General features: G+C 71.1%; 6 pseudogenes; all 6 read left to right on the top strand.

Annotated features, from left to right (window-relative positions):
- Positions 1–253: 253 nt before the first annotated feature.
- On the top strand, positions 254–373 carry LOC141568752 (5S ribosomal RNA; annotated as a pseudogene).
- Positions 374–2,148: 1,775 nt separating this feature from the next.
- On the top strand, positions 2,149–2,268 carry LOC141568738 (5S ribosomal RNA; annotated as a pseudogene).
- Positions 2,269–4,562: 2,294 nt separating this feature from the next.
- LOC141568744 (5S ribosomal RNA) lies at positions 4,563–4,682 on the top strand (annotated as a pseudogene).
- Positions 4,683–8,900: 4,218 nt separating this feature from the next.
- Positions 8,901–9,020, top strand: LOC141568743 (5S ribosomal RNA; annotated as a pseudogene).
- A 1,771-nt stretch (positions 9,021–10,791) lies between these two features.
- On the top strand, positions 10,792–10,911 carry LOC141568742 (5S ribosomal RNA; annotated as a pseudogene).
- Positions 10,912–12,720: 1,809 nt separating this feature from the next.
- Positions 12,721–12,840, top strand: LOC141568737 (5S ribosomal RNA; annotated as a pseudogene).
- The last annotated feature ends 1,935 nt before the right edge of the window (positions 12,841–14,775 follow it).

Raw genomic sequence — 14,775 nt, 5'->3', positions numbered from 1 at the left:
TGCCAGGGCGCCCAGACATAAGTCACAGTCGGGGAAGTGACAGAGGCCCGTGGAGCCACTATGGCAGGGGGCACGAAGGGGCCTCGCTGCGGGCCAGGAGTAGCCCGTCGCCCACATCAGCGGCATCTGGAGGCGGAGGCGGGCGGGCGGCGCTCAGGCAGACATGCTCGCCACCCGAGCGGCCCAGCAGCATGGCGCGCGCTCAGCAGGCAGGTCGGGAGCAGGCTCTTGCAGTGCGGGGCCGGGTCCCAGCGCCTAAGGCCATACCACCGTGAACGCGCCAGATCTCCTCTGATCTCGGAAGCTAAGCAGGGTCGGGCCTGGTTAGTACTTGGATGGGAGACCGCCTGGGAATACCTGTAGGCTTTGCTCGCCTCTCCTTTTCGCCGCCGCCCCCCGCATGGCTCCCTCCGAACCCCTGCCGCCCCTTGCCCCTCTGCAGCCGCCCAGCCAGCGAAGGTCCCCTGGCCAGAGGAGGGTCAGCCGCCCGGCACTACAAGCTCGCATCCCGGTCGCACACCAGGCCCGTCGGCCAGGGCTAACCCCACCCTCTTCTTAGTCCTCTTCAGTCCCGCAGGCCGTCATCCCGAACCCTTCGCCGACCCGCGGTCGCCCACCGCCGCCAGCGCTGCCCTCGCCCCGCCGCCACCGCCAAATCCGCAGCCATCACCGCGCTCCCCACCCCCGCCGGCGCTGCCCTCACCCCTGCCCCCGCCCTCGCCGCCGCCATCGCTGTACTCCTTCAAACTCCCGCCTCTGCTCTCCCCTCTTCGGCCGCCAGCACCTCCCTCTTCCCCGCTACCGCCGCCGCCCGCGCCATCGCCTCCCCGCGCTCAGCGCTCGCCGACACAGCCCCCAACGCTGCCGCCGCCTCCATCGCCGACCTCGCAACCCTCCCGCGCCGCCGCTGCCGCCTCCGCCGCCATCGCTGCTCGCGATCAGCCCACGCTTCTGCCGCCGCCGCCACCACCGCGCTCCCCACCCCCTCCGCCAGCGCTCCCCTCACCCCCGCTCCCGCCGCCGCCATTGCCTCACTCCCTCAATCTCCCTCCTCTGCTCTCCCTGCCTCCAGCACCGCCATCACACCGGCCCGCCCCCGACGCTGCCTTCGACGTACTCCCTCAAACTCCCTCCTCGGCTCTCCCCCCCTCGGCCGCCAGCACCGCGCTCCCCATCCCCGCCTCCAGCACCGCCATCACCCCCGCAACCGTCCCCGCCATCGCCATATTCCCTCAATCTCCCGCCTCTGCTCTCCCGGCTTCCGCCGTCAGCACCGCCCTCCGTCCTCCCCGCCCCCCGCCCCCGCCGCCGCCGCCATCGAACCCCGTGCCCCAGCGCCCACCGTCAGAGCCCCCATTGTCGCCACCGCCATCGCCGACCTGTCGCCATCCACGCGGTTGCCATCGCCTACCTCGCCACCCACCCCTGCCTCCTCCGCGGACCCCGCCGCCCCCGCGCCGCCATCGCTGCTCGCGATCAGCCCCGCTTCTGCCGCCGCCGCCGCCGCCGCCGCCGCCGCCGCCGCGCCATCACCGCGCTCCCCGCCCTCCGCCAGCGTTCCCCTCACCCCAGCACCCGCCCCGCCGCCGCCATCGCCGTACTCCGTCAAACTCCCTGCTCTGCTCTACCCCCTCGGCCGCCAGCACCGCGCTCCCCATTCCCGCCGCAAGTGCTGCCCTCTCCCCACCCCGCCCCCGCCGCCGCCGCCGCCGCCGCCGCCCGCTCCGCCCCCGCGGGGGTCCTCCCACAACTCCCAGGCCCAGGGTTGCCTGCTGGTGCAAGCCCCCACCAGCCTTGGGGGTGCGGTTGGGGGTAAACCTGGTGGCGGTAGGGGGGCGGTGTGTATGCCGGTCTGGGTCCGGGGAGTCCCAGGATGCCAGAGTTCCACGACTTCTGGCACCCTCAGGGAAGCGGCAGTGTCCCACGGAGCCTCGGGTGGCGCGAAGGGGCCTCGCTGCCGGCCAGGAGTAGCCCGCCGCCCACGCCAGGGGCATTCGGAGGCGGGGCAGCCGGACTGAGCGGGGACGCGGTGCTGGCAGAGCCGGCCAGCGTGTCGATGCTCGCCACCGGAGCTGAGCATCTGCATGGCGCGCGTTCACGAGGCAGGCCGGGTGCAGGCTCTTGGGGCGCGGGGAGCCGTGTCCCAGCGTCTACGGCCATACCACCCTGAACGCGCCCCATCTCCTCTGATCTGGGGAGTTAAGCAGGGAGGGGCCTGGTTAGTACTTGGATGGGAGACCGCCTGGGAATACCTGTAGGCTTTTGCTCGCCTCTCCTTTGGCGCCGCCGCCCCGGCGTGGCTCCCTCCGAACCCCTGCCGCCCCTTGCCTCTCTGCAGCCGCCCGGCCAGCCGAAGGTCCCCCTGGCCAGAGGAGGGTCAGCCGCCCGGCACTACAAGCTCGCATCCCCGGTCGCACACCAGGACCGTCGGCCAGGGCTCCCCCCCACTCCCTCTTCTTAGTGCTCTTGGCCGAGGCAGGCCGTCAGCCTGCCGCAGTTAGCCGCGTCTCGCTCGCCGCCGCCTCCCCGCCGTCGCAGGGCTCCCTCTCGCTCCCCGACACTGCCGCTGCCGCAACCCCCAACGCCCAAGCCCAGGGCTGCCTGCCGGCGGAGGCATCCATCAGGCTCTCTCCATCCCAGGACGTGCCGGTCCTTTGCACCTCGGCCCGAGCCCAGGGGACGCCCTTCCCTGCCCCTGCCCCTGGGACCCGACACACAGGATCGGCGTGTCCTCGGGCAAACGGGACGCCCAGCCGCCCCGCCCACGGAGTCTTCTGTCTCCGCTGGCAGGCACCTCGCCCCACCCCGCGTCCCCTCCGTCTCCCACAAGAGCCAGGAGCCCTCCCTTCCCGCCAGCCACGGTGTCCCCGACACACAGGGCACAAGAGTCGGGACAAACCAGGGGCGGCAGCAGCACCCCAACGCACAGCGCGCCATCGACTCCAGGGAAGACCACCACAAGGGAAGAGCAGGCACGCAGGCACACAACCCTCACAACAAGGGTGCCTGGGGGCTGCCACTCTCCTCCCTCGGGCAGGTCCCTGGGCGGGGCTCAGAGCCCACTGGCCCTCCGGAGACCCTGGCGGCCCGCCCCGGGGGCTTCAATGGTGACTGCCAACGCCAGGGCAATGCCTCCTTAGCGGAGCCCAGCCCCGGGCACGACCGCACTCCGTTGGAGAAGCTGCCACTTCAACACAGCCTCAGTGCGTCTGTCCCAGTCCGTGTGCCCGCCTGTGCGTCCCTCCCACCCTCCCCCACCCCATGTCTGTCTGGCTCCGTGACATGCCAGTTGGGCTCTGGCTCTGGCTCAGGAGCTCTCTCCGCGCGTGCCAGCCCCCTCGCTCTCTGTCTCTGGCCATGTCTCTCTGTATGTCTAGATACATACATGTACGTGTATATACGTGTATATTTCCATCTCCCTCTTACTCCTCCTCCCGTTCTGTCTGTCTGTCCCTGTCCTGCGGGGACTCTAGTCCCTCTGCCCGCACAAAGACGCAGGAGTTGGCGAGGCCAAGAAGGAACACCAACAGAGCCAAGGATAGGGGGCTCATAGCACCATGTCTCACGGGCGGCTGGCTTGGAGACACGGCAAGCCGGAGCCGCCCGATCCCCTACCTGCCGGCCGGCCGATTCTCAGCCAACCAACAGACCCCCCAACCTACCGACCCACCAAGCCGGCCAACTGCATTCCGCGCCCCTCTGCAATTTGCATTCCTCCGCAGCCCCTCCGGTGGCCAATGGCCAACTGGCAACAGCTGATGGCCAAGCGGTCACAGCTGATGACCATGGAGCCCCCACGCAGCACCCCTCCGCGCGAGGCCCAGAGCCTGGAAACTGCTCTCTGCGAGTCTGTCCCCACAGTCCCCGTCTGTCTCTCTCCGCTTCTCTCTTGCTCCGTCTCTGGCCTTCTCTCATCCTCTCTCTCACCTCCCTGGGTCAGGAGAGGTGGCGTAGCCAGTGAAGCGACCGGAGATCGGGCGGGCCGCCGGTCCGGTCGCTGACGAGGGGCGAGGGCCCAGACAGAAGGCTGTGTGACGAAGGGTGGCGGCAGGCTGGAGGTGCTGCCCCCTGGTGGCGGGTGGCTCTCCCTGGCTTTGGGCCAGTGGGTGGAGCCGGCCAGGGCCATGGCCTGGGTTGCACGTCCCTAGGGTGGGGGGGCCTGAGAGGCCCCGGCGCCCCCCTGGGTGGCCCGGAGAGGTGGGGACAGCACAGCAGCAAGGGGGGTGTGCGGTTGTGGGGCTGGGGGGGGGGATGAGAGGGGTTGGGGTAGGGGGGGCGTGGTAAAAGCCGTTCGGGGCCTGGGGAATCCCAGGACGCCAGGGCGCCAGACATATGTCACAGTCAGGGAAGTGACAGAGGCCCGTGGAGCCACTGGGGGCGCGAAGGGGCCTCGCTGCGGGCCAGGGTAGCCCGTCGCCCACATCAGCGGCGTCCGGAGGCGGAGGCGAGGCGGGCGGCGCTCAGGCAGACATGCTCGCCACCCGAGCGGCCCAGCAGCATGGCGCGCGCTCAGCAGGCAGGTCGGGAGCAGGCTCTTGCAGTGCCGGGAGCCGGGTCCCAGCGCCTAAGGCCATACCACCGTGAACGCGCCAGATCTCCTCTGATCTCGGAAGCTAAGCAGGGTCGGGCCTGGTTAGTACTTGGATGGGAGACCGCCTGGGAATACCTGTAGGCTTTTGCTCGCCTCTCCTTTTCGCCGCCCCCCCCCCCCGCATGGCTCCCTCCGAACCCCTGCCGCCCCTTGCCCCTCTGCAGCCGCCCAGCCAGCCGAAGGTCCCCCTGGCCAGAGGAGGGTCAGCCGCCCGGCACTACAAGCTCGCATCCCCGGTCGCACATCAGGCCCGTCGGCCAGGGCTAACCCCCACACCCTCTTCTTAGTCCTCTTCAGTCCCGCAGGCCGTCATCCCGAACCCTTCGCCGACCCGCGGTCGCCCCACCGCCGCCAGCGCTGCCCTCGCCCCGCCGCCACCGCCAAATCCGCAGCCATCACCGCGCTCCCCATACCCCCCCGCCGGCGCTGCCCTCACCCCTGCCCCCGCCCTCGCCGCCGCCATCGCTGTACTCCTTCAAACTCCCGCCTCTGCTCTCCCCTCTTCGGCCGCCAGCACCTCCCTCTTCCCCTCTACCGCCGCCGCCCGCGCCATCGCCTCCCCGCGCTCAGCGCTCGCCGACACAGCCGCCAACGCTGCCGCCGCCTCCATCGCCGACCTCGCAACCCTCCCGCGCCGCCGCTGCCGCCTCCGCCGCCATCGCTGCTCGCGATCAGCCCACGCTTCTGCCGCCGCCGCCACCACCGCGCTCCCCACCCCCTCCGCCAGCGCTCCCCTCACCCCCGCTCCCGCCGCCGCCATTGCCTCACTCCCTCAATCTCCCTCCTCTGCTCTCCCTGCCTCCAGCACCGCCATCACACCCGCCCCCGCCCCCGACGCCGCCTTCGACGTACTCCCTCAAACTCCCTCCTCGGCTCTCCCCCCCTCGGCCGCCAGCACCGCGCTCCCCATCCCCGCCTCCAGCACCGCCATCTCCCCCGCAACCGTCCCCGCCATCGCCATACTCCCTCAATCTCCCGCCTCTGCTCTCCCGGCTTCCGCCGTCAGCACCGCCCTCACGCCCTCCCCCCCCCCGCCGCCGCCGCCATCGAACCCCGTGCCCCAGCGCCCACCGTCAGAGCCCCCATTGTCGCCACCGCCATCGCCGACCTGTCGCCATCCACGCGGTTGCCATCGCCTACCTCGTCACCCACCCCTGCCTCCTCCGCGGACCCCGCCGCCCCCGCCGCGGCCGCCATCGCTGCTCGCGATCAGCCCCCGCTTCTGCCGCCGCCGCCGCCGCCGCCGCCGCCGCCGCCGCCGCCGCCATCACCGCGCTCCCCACGCCCTCCGCCAGCGTTCCCCTCACCCCAGCACCCGCCCCCGCCGCCGCCATCGCCGTACTCCGTCAAACTCCCTGCTCTGCTCTACCCCCCTCGGCCGCCAGCACCGCGCTCCCCATTCCCGCCGCAAGTGCTGCCCTCTCCCCCACCCCCGCCCCCGCCGCCGCCGCCGCCGCCGCCGCCCGCTCCGCCGCCGCGGGGGTCCTCCCACAACTCCCAGGCCCAGGGTTGCCTGCTGGTGCAAGCCCCCACCAGCCTTGGGGGTGCGGTTGGGGGTAAACCTGGTGGCGGTAGGGGGGCGGTGTGTATGCCGGTCTGGGTCCGGGGAGTCCCAGGATGCCAGAGTTCCACGACTTCTGGCACCCTCAGGGAAGCGGCAGTGTCCCACGGAGCCTCGGGTGGCGCGAAGGGGCCTGGCTGCCGGCCAGGAGTAGCCCGCCGCCCACGCCAGGGGCATTCGGAGGCGGGGCGGACTGGCGGGGACGCGGTGCTGGCAGAGGCCAGCGTGTCGATGCTCGCCACGGGCTGAGCATCTGCATGGCGCGCGTTCACGAGGCAGGCGGGTGCAGGCTCTTGGGCGCGGGGAGCCGTGTCCCAGCGTCTCTGGCCATACCACCCTGAGCGCCCCATCTCCTCTGATCTGGGGAGTTAAGCAGGGAGGGGCCTGGTTAGTACTTGGATGGGAGACCGCCTGGGAATACCTGTAGGCTTTTGCTCGCCTCTCCTTTGGCGCCGCCGCCCCGGCGTGGCTCCCTCCGAACCCCTGCCGCCCCTTGCCTCTCTGCAGCCGCCCGGCCAGCCGAAGGTCCCCTGGCCAGAGGAGGGTCAGCCGCCCGGCACTACAAGCTCGCATCCCCGGTCGCACACCAGGACCGTCGGCCAGGGCTCCCCCCCACTCCCTCTTCTTAGTGCTCTTGGCCGAGGCAGGCCGTCAGCCTGCCGCAGTTAGGCGCGTCTCGCTCGCCGCCGCCTCCCCGCCGTCGCAGGGCTCCCTCTCGCTCCCCGACACTGCCGCTGCCGCAACCCCCAACGCCCAAGCCCAGGGCTGCCTGCCGGCGGAGGCATCCATCAGGCTCTCTCCATCCCAGGGCGTGCCGGTCCTTTGCACCTCGGCCCGAGCCCAGGGGACGCCCTTCCCTGCCCCTGCCCCTGGGACCCGACACACAGGATCGGCGTGTCCTCGGGCAAACGGGACGCCCACCCGCCCCGCCCCACCGGAGTCTTCTGTCTCCGCTGGCAGGCACCTCGCCCCACACCCCCGCGCGTCCCCTCCCGTCTCCCACAAGAGCCAGGAGCCCTCCCTTCCCGCCAGCCACGGTGTCCCCGACACACAGGGCACAAAGAGTCGGGACAAACCAGGGGACGGCGGGAGCAGCACCCCAACGCACAACGCGCCATCGACTCCAGGGAAGACCACCACAAGGGAAGAGCAGGCACGCAGGCACACAACCCTCACAACAAGGGTGCCTGGGGGCTGCCACTCTCCTCCCTCGGGCAGGTCCCTGGGCGGGGCTCAGAGCCCACTGGCCCTCCGGAGACCCTGGCGGCCCGCCCCGGGGCTTCAATGGTGACTGCCAACGCCAGGGCAATGCCTCCTTAGCGGAGCCCAGCCCGGGCACGACCGCACTCCGTTGGAGAAGCTGCCACTTCAACACAGCCTCAGTGCGTCTGTCCCAGTCCGTGTGCCCGCCTGTGCGTCCCTCCCACCCTCCCCCACCCCATGTCTGTCTGGCTCCGTGACATGCCAGTTGGGCTCTGGCTCTGGCTCAGGAGCTCTCTCCGCGCGTGCCAGCCCCCTCGCTCTCTGTCTCTGGCCATGTCTCTCTGTATGTCTAGATACATACATGTACGTGTATATACGTGTATATTTCCATCTCGCTCCCTCTTACTCCTCCTCCCGTTCTGTCTGTCTGTCCCTGTCCTGCGGGGACTCTAGTCCCTCTGCCCGCACAAAGACGCAGGAGTTGGCGAGGCCAAGAAGGAACACCAACAGAGCCAAGGATAGGGGGCTCATAGCACCATGTCTCACGGGCGGCTGGCTTGGAGACACGGCAAGCCGGAGCCGCCCGATCCCCTACCTGCCGGCCGGCCGATTCTCAGCCAACCAACAGACCCCCCAACCTACCGACCCACCAAGCCGGCCAACTGCATTCCGCGCCCCTCTGCAATTTGCATTCCTCCGCAGCCCCTCCGGTGGCCAATGGCCAACTGGCCAAAATGGCCAAGTGGTCACAGCTGATGACCATGGAGCCCCCACGCAGCACCCCTCCGCGCGAGGCCCAGAGCCTGGAAACTGCTCTCTGCGAGTCTGTCCCCACAGTCCCCGTCTGTCTCTCTCCGCTTCTCTCTTGCTCCGTCTCTGGCCTTCTCTCATCCTCTCTCTCACCTCCCTGGGTCAGGAGAGGTGACGCGTAGCCAGTGAAGCGACCGGAGATTGGGCGGGCCGCCGGTCCGGTCGCTGACGAGGGGCGAGGGCCCAGACAGAAGGCTGTGTGACGAAAGGGTGGCGGCAGGCTGGAGGTGCTGCCCCCTGGTGGCGGGTGGCTCTCCCTGGCTTTGGGCCAGTGGGTGGGGCCGGCCAGGGCCAGGGCCTGGGTTGCACGTCCCTAGGGTGGAGGGGACTGAGAGGACCCTGCGACCCCCTCGGTGGCCCTGAGTGGTGGGGACAGCACAGCAGCAAGGGGGGTGTGCGGTTGTGGGGCTGGGGGGGGGATGAGAGGGGTTGGGGTAGGGGGGCGTGGTAAAAGCCATTCCGGGCGTGGGGAGTCCCAGGATGCCAGGGCGCCCAGACATATGTCACAGTCAGGGAAGTGACAGAGGCCCGTGGAGCCACTGGGGGGCGCGAAGGGGCCTCGCTGCGGGCCAGGAGTAGCCCGTCGCCCACATCAGCGGCGTCCGGAGGAGGCGGAGAGCGGGCGGGCGGCGCTCAGGCAGACATGCTCGCCACCCGAGCGGCCCAGCAGCATGGCGCGCGCTCAGCAGGCAGGTCGGGAGCAGGCTCTTGCAGTGCCGGGAGCCGGGTCCCAGCGCCTAAGGCCATACCACCGTGAACGCGCCAGATCTCCTCTGATCTCGGAAGCTAAGCAGGGTCGGGCCTGGTTAGTACTTGGATGGGAGACCGCCTGGGAATACCTGTAGGCTTTTGCTCGCCTCTCCTTTTCGCCGCCGCCCCCCCCCCCGCATGGCTCCCTCCGAACCCCTGCCGCCCCTTGCCCCTCTGCAGCCGCCCAGCCAGCCGAAGGTCCCCCTGGCCAGAGGAGGGTCAGCCGCCCGGCACTACAAGCTCGCATCCCCGGTCGCACACCAGGCCCGTCGGCCAGGGCTAACCCCCACACCCTCTTCTTAGTCCTCTTCAGTCCGCGAGCCGTCATCCCGAACCCTTCGCCGACCCGCGGTCGCCCACCACCGCCAGCGCTGCCCTCGCCCCGCCGCCACCGCCAAATCCGCAGCCATCACCGCGCTCCCCACACCCCGCCGGCGCTGCCCTCACCCCTGCCCCGCCCTCGCCGCCGCCATCGCTGTACTCCTTCAAACTCCGCCTCTGCTCTCCCCTCTTGACCGCCAGCACCTCCCTCTTCCCCTCTACCGCCGCCGCCCGCCGCCATCGCCTCCCGCGCTCAGCGCTCGCCGACACAGCCCCCAACGCTGCCGCCGCCTCCATCGCCGACCTCGCAACCCTCCCGCGCCGCCGCTGCCGCCTCCGCCGCCATCGCTGCTCGCGATCAGCCCACGCTTCTGCCGCCGCCGCCACCACCGCGCTCCCCACCCCCTCCGCCAGCGCTCCCCTCACCCCCGCTCCCGCCGCCGCCATTGCCTCACTCCCTCAATCTCCCTCCTCTGCTCTCCCTGCCTCCAGCACCGCCATCACACCCGCCCCCGCCCCCCACCCCGCCTTCGCCGTACTCCCTCAAACTCCCTCCTCGGCTCTCCCCCCCTCGGCCGCCAGCACCGCGCTCCCCATCCCCGCCTCCAGCACCGCCATCACCCCCGCAACCGTCCCCGCCATCGCCATATTCCCTCAATCTCCCGCCTCTGCTCTCCCGGCTTCCGCCGTCAGCACCGCCCTCACGCCCTCCCCGCCCCCCGCCCCCGCCGCCGCCATCGAACCCCGTGCCCCAGCGCCCACCGTCAGAGCCCCATTGTCGCCACCGCCCCCGCCGCCCTGTCGCCATCCACGCGGTTGCCATCGCCTACCTCGTCACCCACCCCTGCCTCCTCCGCGGACCCCGCCGCCCCCGCCGCGGCCGCCATCGCTGCTCGCGATCAGCCCCCGCTTCTGCCGCCGCCGCCCCGCCGCCGCCGCCGCCGCCGCCATCACCGCGCTCCCCACGCCCTCCGCCAGCGTTCCCCTCACCCCAGCACCCGCCCCCGCCGCCGCCATCGCCGTACTCCGTCAAACTCCCTGCTCTGCTCTACCCCCCTCGGCCGCCAGCACCGCGCTCCCCATTCCCGCCGCAAGTGCTGCCCTCTCCCCCACCCCCCCCCCCCCCCCCCCCCCGCCGCCGCCGCCGCCTGCTCCGCCGCCGCGGGGGTCCTCCCACAACTCCCAGGCCCAGGGTTGCCTGCTGGTGCAAGCCCCCACCAGCCTTGGGGGTGCGGTTGGGGGTAAACCTGGTGGCGGTAGGGGGGTGGGGTGTTTGCCTGTCGGGCCTGGGGAGTCCCAGGATGCCAGATTTCCACGACTTCTGTCACCATCAGGGAAGTGACAGAGGCCCGTGGAGCCACGGGTGGCGCGAAAGGGCCTCGCTGCGGGCCAGGAGTAGCCCGCCGCCCACATCAGCGGCGTCCGGAGGAGGCGGAGAGCGGGCGGGCGGCGCTCAGGCAGACATGCTCGCCACCCGAGCGGCCCAGCAGCATGGCGCGCGCTCAGCAGGCAGGTCGGGAGCAGGCTCTTGCAGTGCCGGGAGCCGGGTCCCAGCGCCTAAGGCCATACCACCGTGAACGCGCCAGATCTCCTCTGATCTCGGAAGCTAAGCAGGGTCGGGCCTGGTTAGTACTTGGATGGGAGACCGCCTGGGAATACCTGTAGGCTTTTGCTCGCCTCTCCTTTTCGCCGCCCCCCCCCCCGCATGGCTCCCTCCGAACCCCTGCCGCCCCTTGCCCCTCTGCAGCCGCCCAGCCAGCCGAAGGTCCCCCTGGCCAGAGGAGGGTCAGCCGCCCGGCACTACAAGCTCGCATCCCCGGTCGCACACCAGGCCCGTCGGCCAGGGCTAACCCCCACACCCTCTTCTTAGTCCTCTTCAGTCCCGCAGGCCGTCATCCCGAACCCTTCGCCGACCCGCGGTCGCCCCACCGCCGCCAGCGCTGCCCTCGCCCCCGCCGCCACCGCCAAATCCGCAGCCATCACCGCGCTCCCCACCCCCCGCCGGCGCTGCCCTCACCCCTGCCCCCGCCCTCGCCGCCGCCATCGCTGTACTCCTTCAAACTCCCGCCTCTGCTCTCCCCTCTTCGGCCGCCAGCACCTCCCTCTTCCCCTCTACCGCCGCCGCCCGCGCCATCGCCTCCCCGCGCTCAGCGCTCGCCGACACAGCCCCCAACGCTGCCGCCGCCTCCATCGCCGACCTCGCAACCCTCCCGCGCCGCCGCTGCCGCCTCCGCCGCCATCGCTGCTCGCGATCAGCCCACGCTTCTGCCGCCGCCGCCACCACCGCGCTCCCCACCCCCTCCGCCAGCGCTCCCCTCACCCCCGCTCCCGCCGCCGCCATTGCCTCACTCCCTCAATCTCCCTCCTCTGCTCTCCCTGCCTCCCGCACCGCCATCACACCCCCCCCCGCCCCCGACGCCGCCTTCGACGTACTCCCTCAAACTCCCTCCTCGGCTCTCCCCCCCTCGGCCGCCAGCACCGCGCTCCCCATCCCCGCCTCCAGCACCGCCATCTCCCCCGCAACCGTCCCCGCCATCGCCATACTCCCTCAATCTCCCGCCTCTGCTCTCCCGGCTTCCGCCGTCAGCACCGCCCTCACGCCCTCCCCTCCCCCGCCCCCGCTGCCGCCGCCATCGCACCCCGTGCCCCAGCGCCCACCGTCAGAGCCTCCATTGTCGCCACCGCCATCGCCGACCTGTCGCCATCCACGCGGTTGCCATCGCCTACCTCGCCACCCACCCCTGCCTCCTCCGCGGACCCCGCCGCCCCCGCCGCGGCCGCCATCGCTGCTCGCGATCAGCCCCCGCTTCTGCCGCCGCCGCCGCCGCCGCCGCCGCCGCCGCCGCCGCCGCCGCCATCACCGCGCTCCCCACGCCCTCCGCCAGCGTTCCCCTCACCCCAGCACCCGCCCCCGCCGCCGCCATCGCCGTACTCCGTCAAACTCCCTGCTCTGCTCTACCCCCCTCGGCCGCCAGCACCGCGCTCCCCATTCCCGCCGCAAGTGCTGCCCTCTCCCCCACCCCCGCCCCCGCCGCCGCCGCCGCCGCCGCCGCCCGCTCCGCCGCCGCGGGGGTCCTCCCACAACTCCCAGGCCCAGGGTTGCCTGCTGGTGCAAGCCCCCACCAGCCTTGGGGGTGCGGTTGGGGGTAAACCTGGTGGCGGTAGGGGGGCGGTGTGTATGCCGGTCTGGGTCCGGGGAGTCCCAGGATGCCAGAGTTCCACGACTTCTGGCACCCTCAGGGAAGCGGCAGTGTCCCACGGAGCCTCGGGTGGCGCGAAGGGGCCTCGCTGCCGGCCAGGAGTAGCCCGCCGCCCACGCCAGGGGCATTCGGAGGAGGCGGGGAGCCGGACTGAGCGGGGACGCGGTGCTGGCAGAGCCGGCCAGCGTGTCGATGCTCGCCACCGGAGCTGAGCATCTGCATGGCGCGCGTTCACGAGGCAGGCCGGGTGCAGGCTCTTGGGGCGCGGGGAGCCGTGTCCCAGCGTCTACGGCCATACCACCCTGAACGCGCCCCATCTCCTCTGATCTGGGGAGTTAAGCAGGGAGGGGCCTGGTTAGTACTTGGATGGGAGACCGCCTGGGAATACCTGTAGGCTTTTGCTCGCCTCTCCTTTGGCGCCGCCGCCCCGGCGTGGCTCCCTCCGAACCCCTGCCGCCCCTTGCCTCTCTGCAGCCGCCCGGCCAGCCGAAGGTCCCCCTGGCCAGAGGAGGGTCAGCCGCCCGGCACTACAAGCTCGCATCCCCGGTCGCACACCAGGACCGTCGGCCAGGGCTCCCCCCCACTCCCTCTTCTTAGTGCTCTTGGCCGAGGCAGGCCGTCAGCCTGCCGCAGTTAGCCGCGTCTCGCTCGCCGCCGCCTCCCCGCCGTCGCAGGGCTCCCTCTCGCTCCCCGACACTGCCGCTGCCGCAACCCCCAACGCCCAAGCCCAGGGCTGCCTGCCGGCGGAGGCATCCATCAGGCTCTCTCCATCCCAGGACGTGCCGGTCCTTTGCACCTCGGCCCGAGCCCAGGGGACGCCCTTCCCTGCCCCTGCCCCTGGGACCCGACACACAGGATCGGCGTGTCCTCGGGCAAACGGGACGCCCACCCGCCCCGCCCCACCGGAGTCTTCTGTCTCCGCTGGCAGGCACCTCGCCCCACACCCCCGCGCGTCCCCTCCCGTCTCCCACAAGAGCCAGGAGCCCTCCCTTCCCGCCAGCCACGGTGTCCCCGACACACAGGGCACAAAGAGTCGGGACAAACCAGGGGACGGCGGGAGCAGCACCCCAACGCACAACGCGCCATCGACTCCAGGGAAGACCACCACAAGGGAAGAGCAGGCACGCAGGCACACAACCCTCACAACAAGGGTGCCTGGGGGCTGCCACTCTCCTCCCTCGGGCAGGTCCCTGGGCGGGGCTCAGAGCCCACTGGCCCTCCGGAGACCCTGGCGGCCCGCCCCGGGGGCTTCAATGGTGACTGCCAACGCCAGGGCAATGCCTCCTTAGCGGAGCCCAGCCCCGGGCACGACCGCACTCCGTTGGAGAAGCTGCCACTTCAACACAGCCTCAGTGCGTCTGTCCCAGTCCGTGTGCCCGCCTGTGCGTCCCTCCCACCCTCCCCCACCCCATGTCTGTCTGGCTCCGTGACATGCCAGTTGGGCTCTGGCTCTGGCTCAGGAGCTCTCTCCGCGCGTGCCAGCCCCCTCGCTCTCTGTCTCTGGCCATGTCTCTCTGTATGTCTAGATACATACATGTACGTGTATATACGTGTATATTTCCATCTCGCTCCCTCTTACTCCTCCTCCCGTTCTGTCTGTCTGTCCCTGTCCTGCGGGGACTCTAGTCCCTCTGCCCGCACAAAGACGCAGGAGTTGGCGAGGCCAAGAAGGAACACCAACAGAGCCAAGGATAGGGGGCTCATAGCACCATGTCTCACGGGCGGCTGGCTTGGAGACACGGCAAAGCCGGAGCCGCCCGATCCCCTACCTGCCGGCCGGCCGATTCTCAGCCAACCAACAGACCCCACAACCTACCGACCCACCAAGCCGGCCAACTGCATTCCGCGCCCCTCTGCAATTTGCATTCCTCCGCAGCCCCTCCGGTGGCCAATGGCCAACTGGCAACAGCTGATGGCCAAGCGGTCACAGCTGATGACCATGGAGCCCCCACGCAGCACCCCTCCGCGCGAGGCCCAGAGCCTGGAAACTGCTCTCTGCGAGTCTGTCCCCACAGTCCCCGTCTGTCTCTCTCCGCTTCTCTCTTGCTCCGTCTCTGGCCTTCTCTCATCCTCTCTCTCACCTCCCTGGGTCAGGAGAGGTGAGGCCAGTGAAGCGACGGAGATCGGGCGGGCCGCCGGTCCGGTCGCTGACGAGGGGCGAGGGCCCAGACAGAAGGCTGTGTGACGAAGGGTGGCGGCAGGCTGGAGGTGCTGCCCCCTGGTGGCGGGTGGCTCTCCCTGGCTTTGGGCCAGTGGGTGGAGCCGGCCAGGGCCATGGCCTGGGTTGCACGTCCCTAGGGTGGAGGGGCCTGAGAGGACCCTGCGAGCCGCTGGGTGGC

Source organism: Rhinolophus sinicus, linkage group LG14 (genome assembly GCF_036562045.2).
Source record: "Rhinolophus sinicus isolate RSC01 linkage group LG14, ASM3656204v1, whole genome shotgun sequence".
NCBI lineage: Eukaryota > Metazoa > Chordata > Mammalia > Chiroptera > Rhinolophidae > Rhinolophus > Rhinolophus sinicus.
The sequence above is the reverse complement of the archived record's forward strand: the minus strand, read 5'-3'. Positions and strand labels throughout refer to the sequence as shown.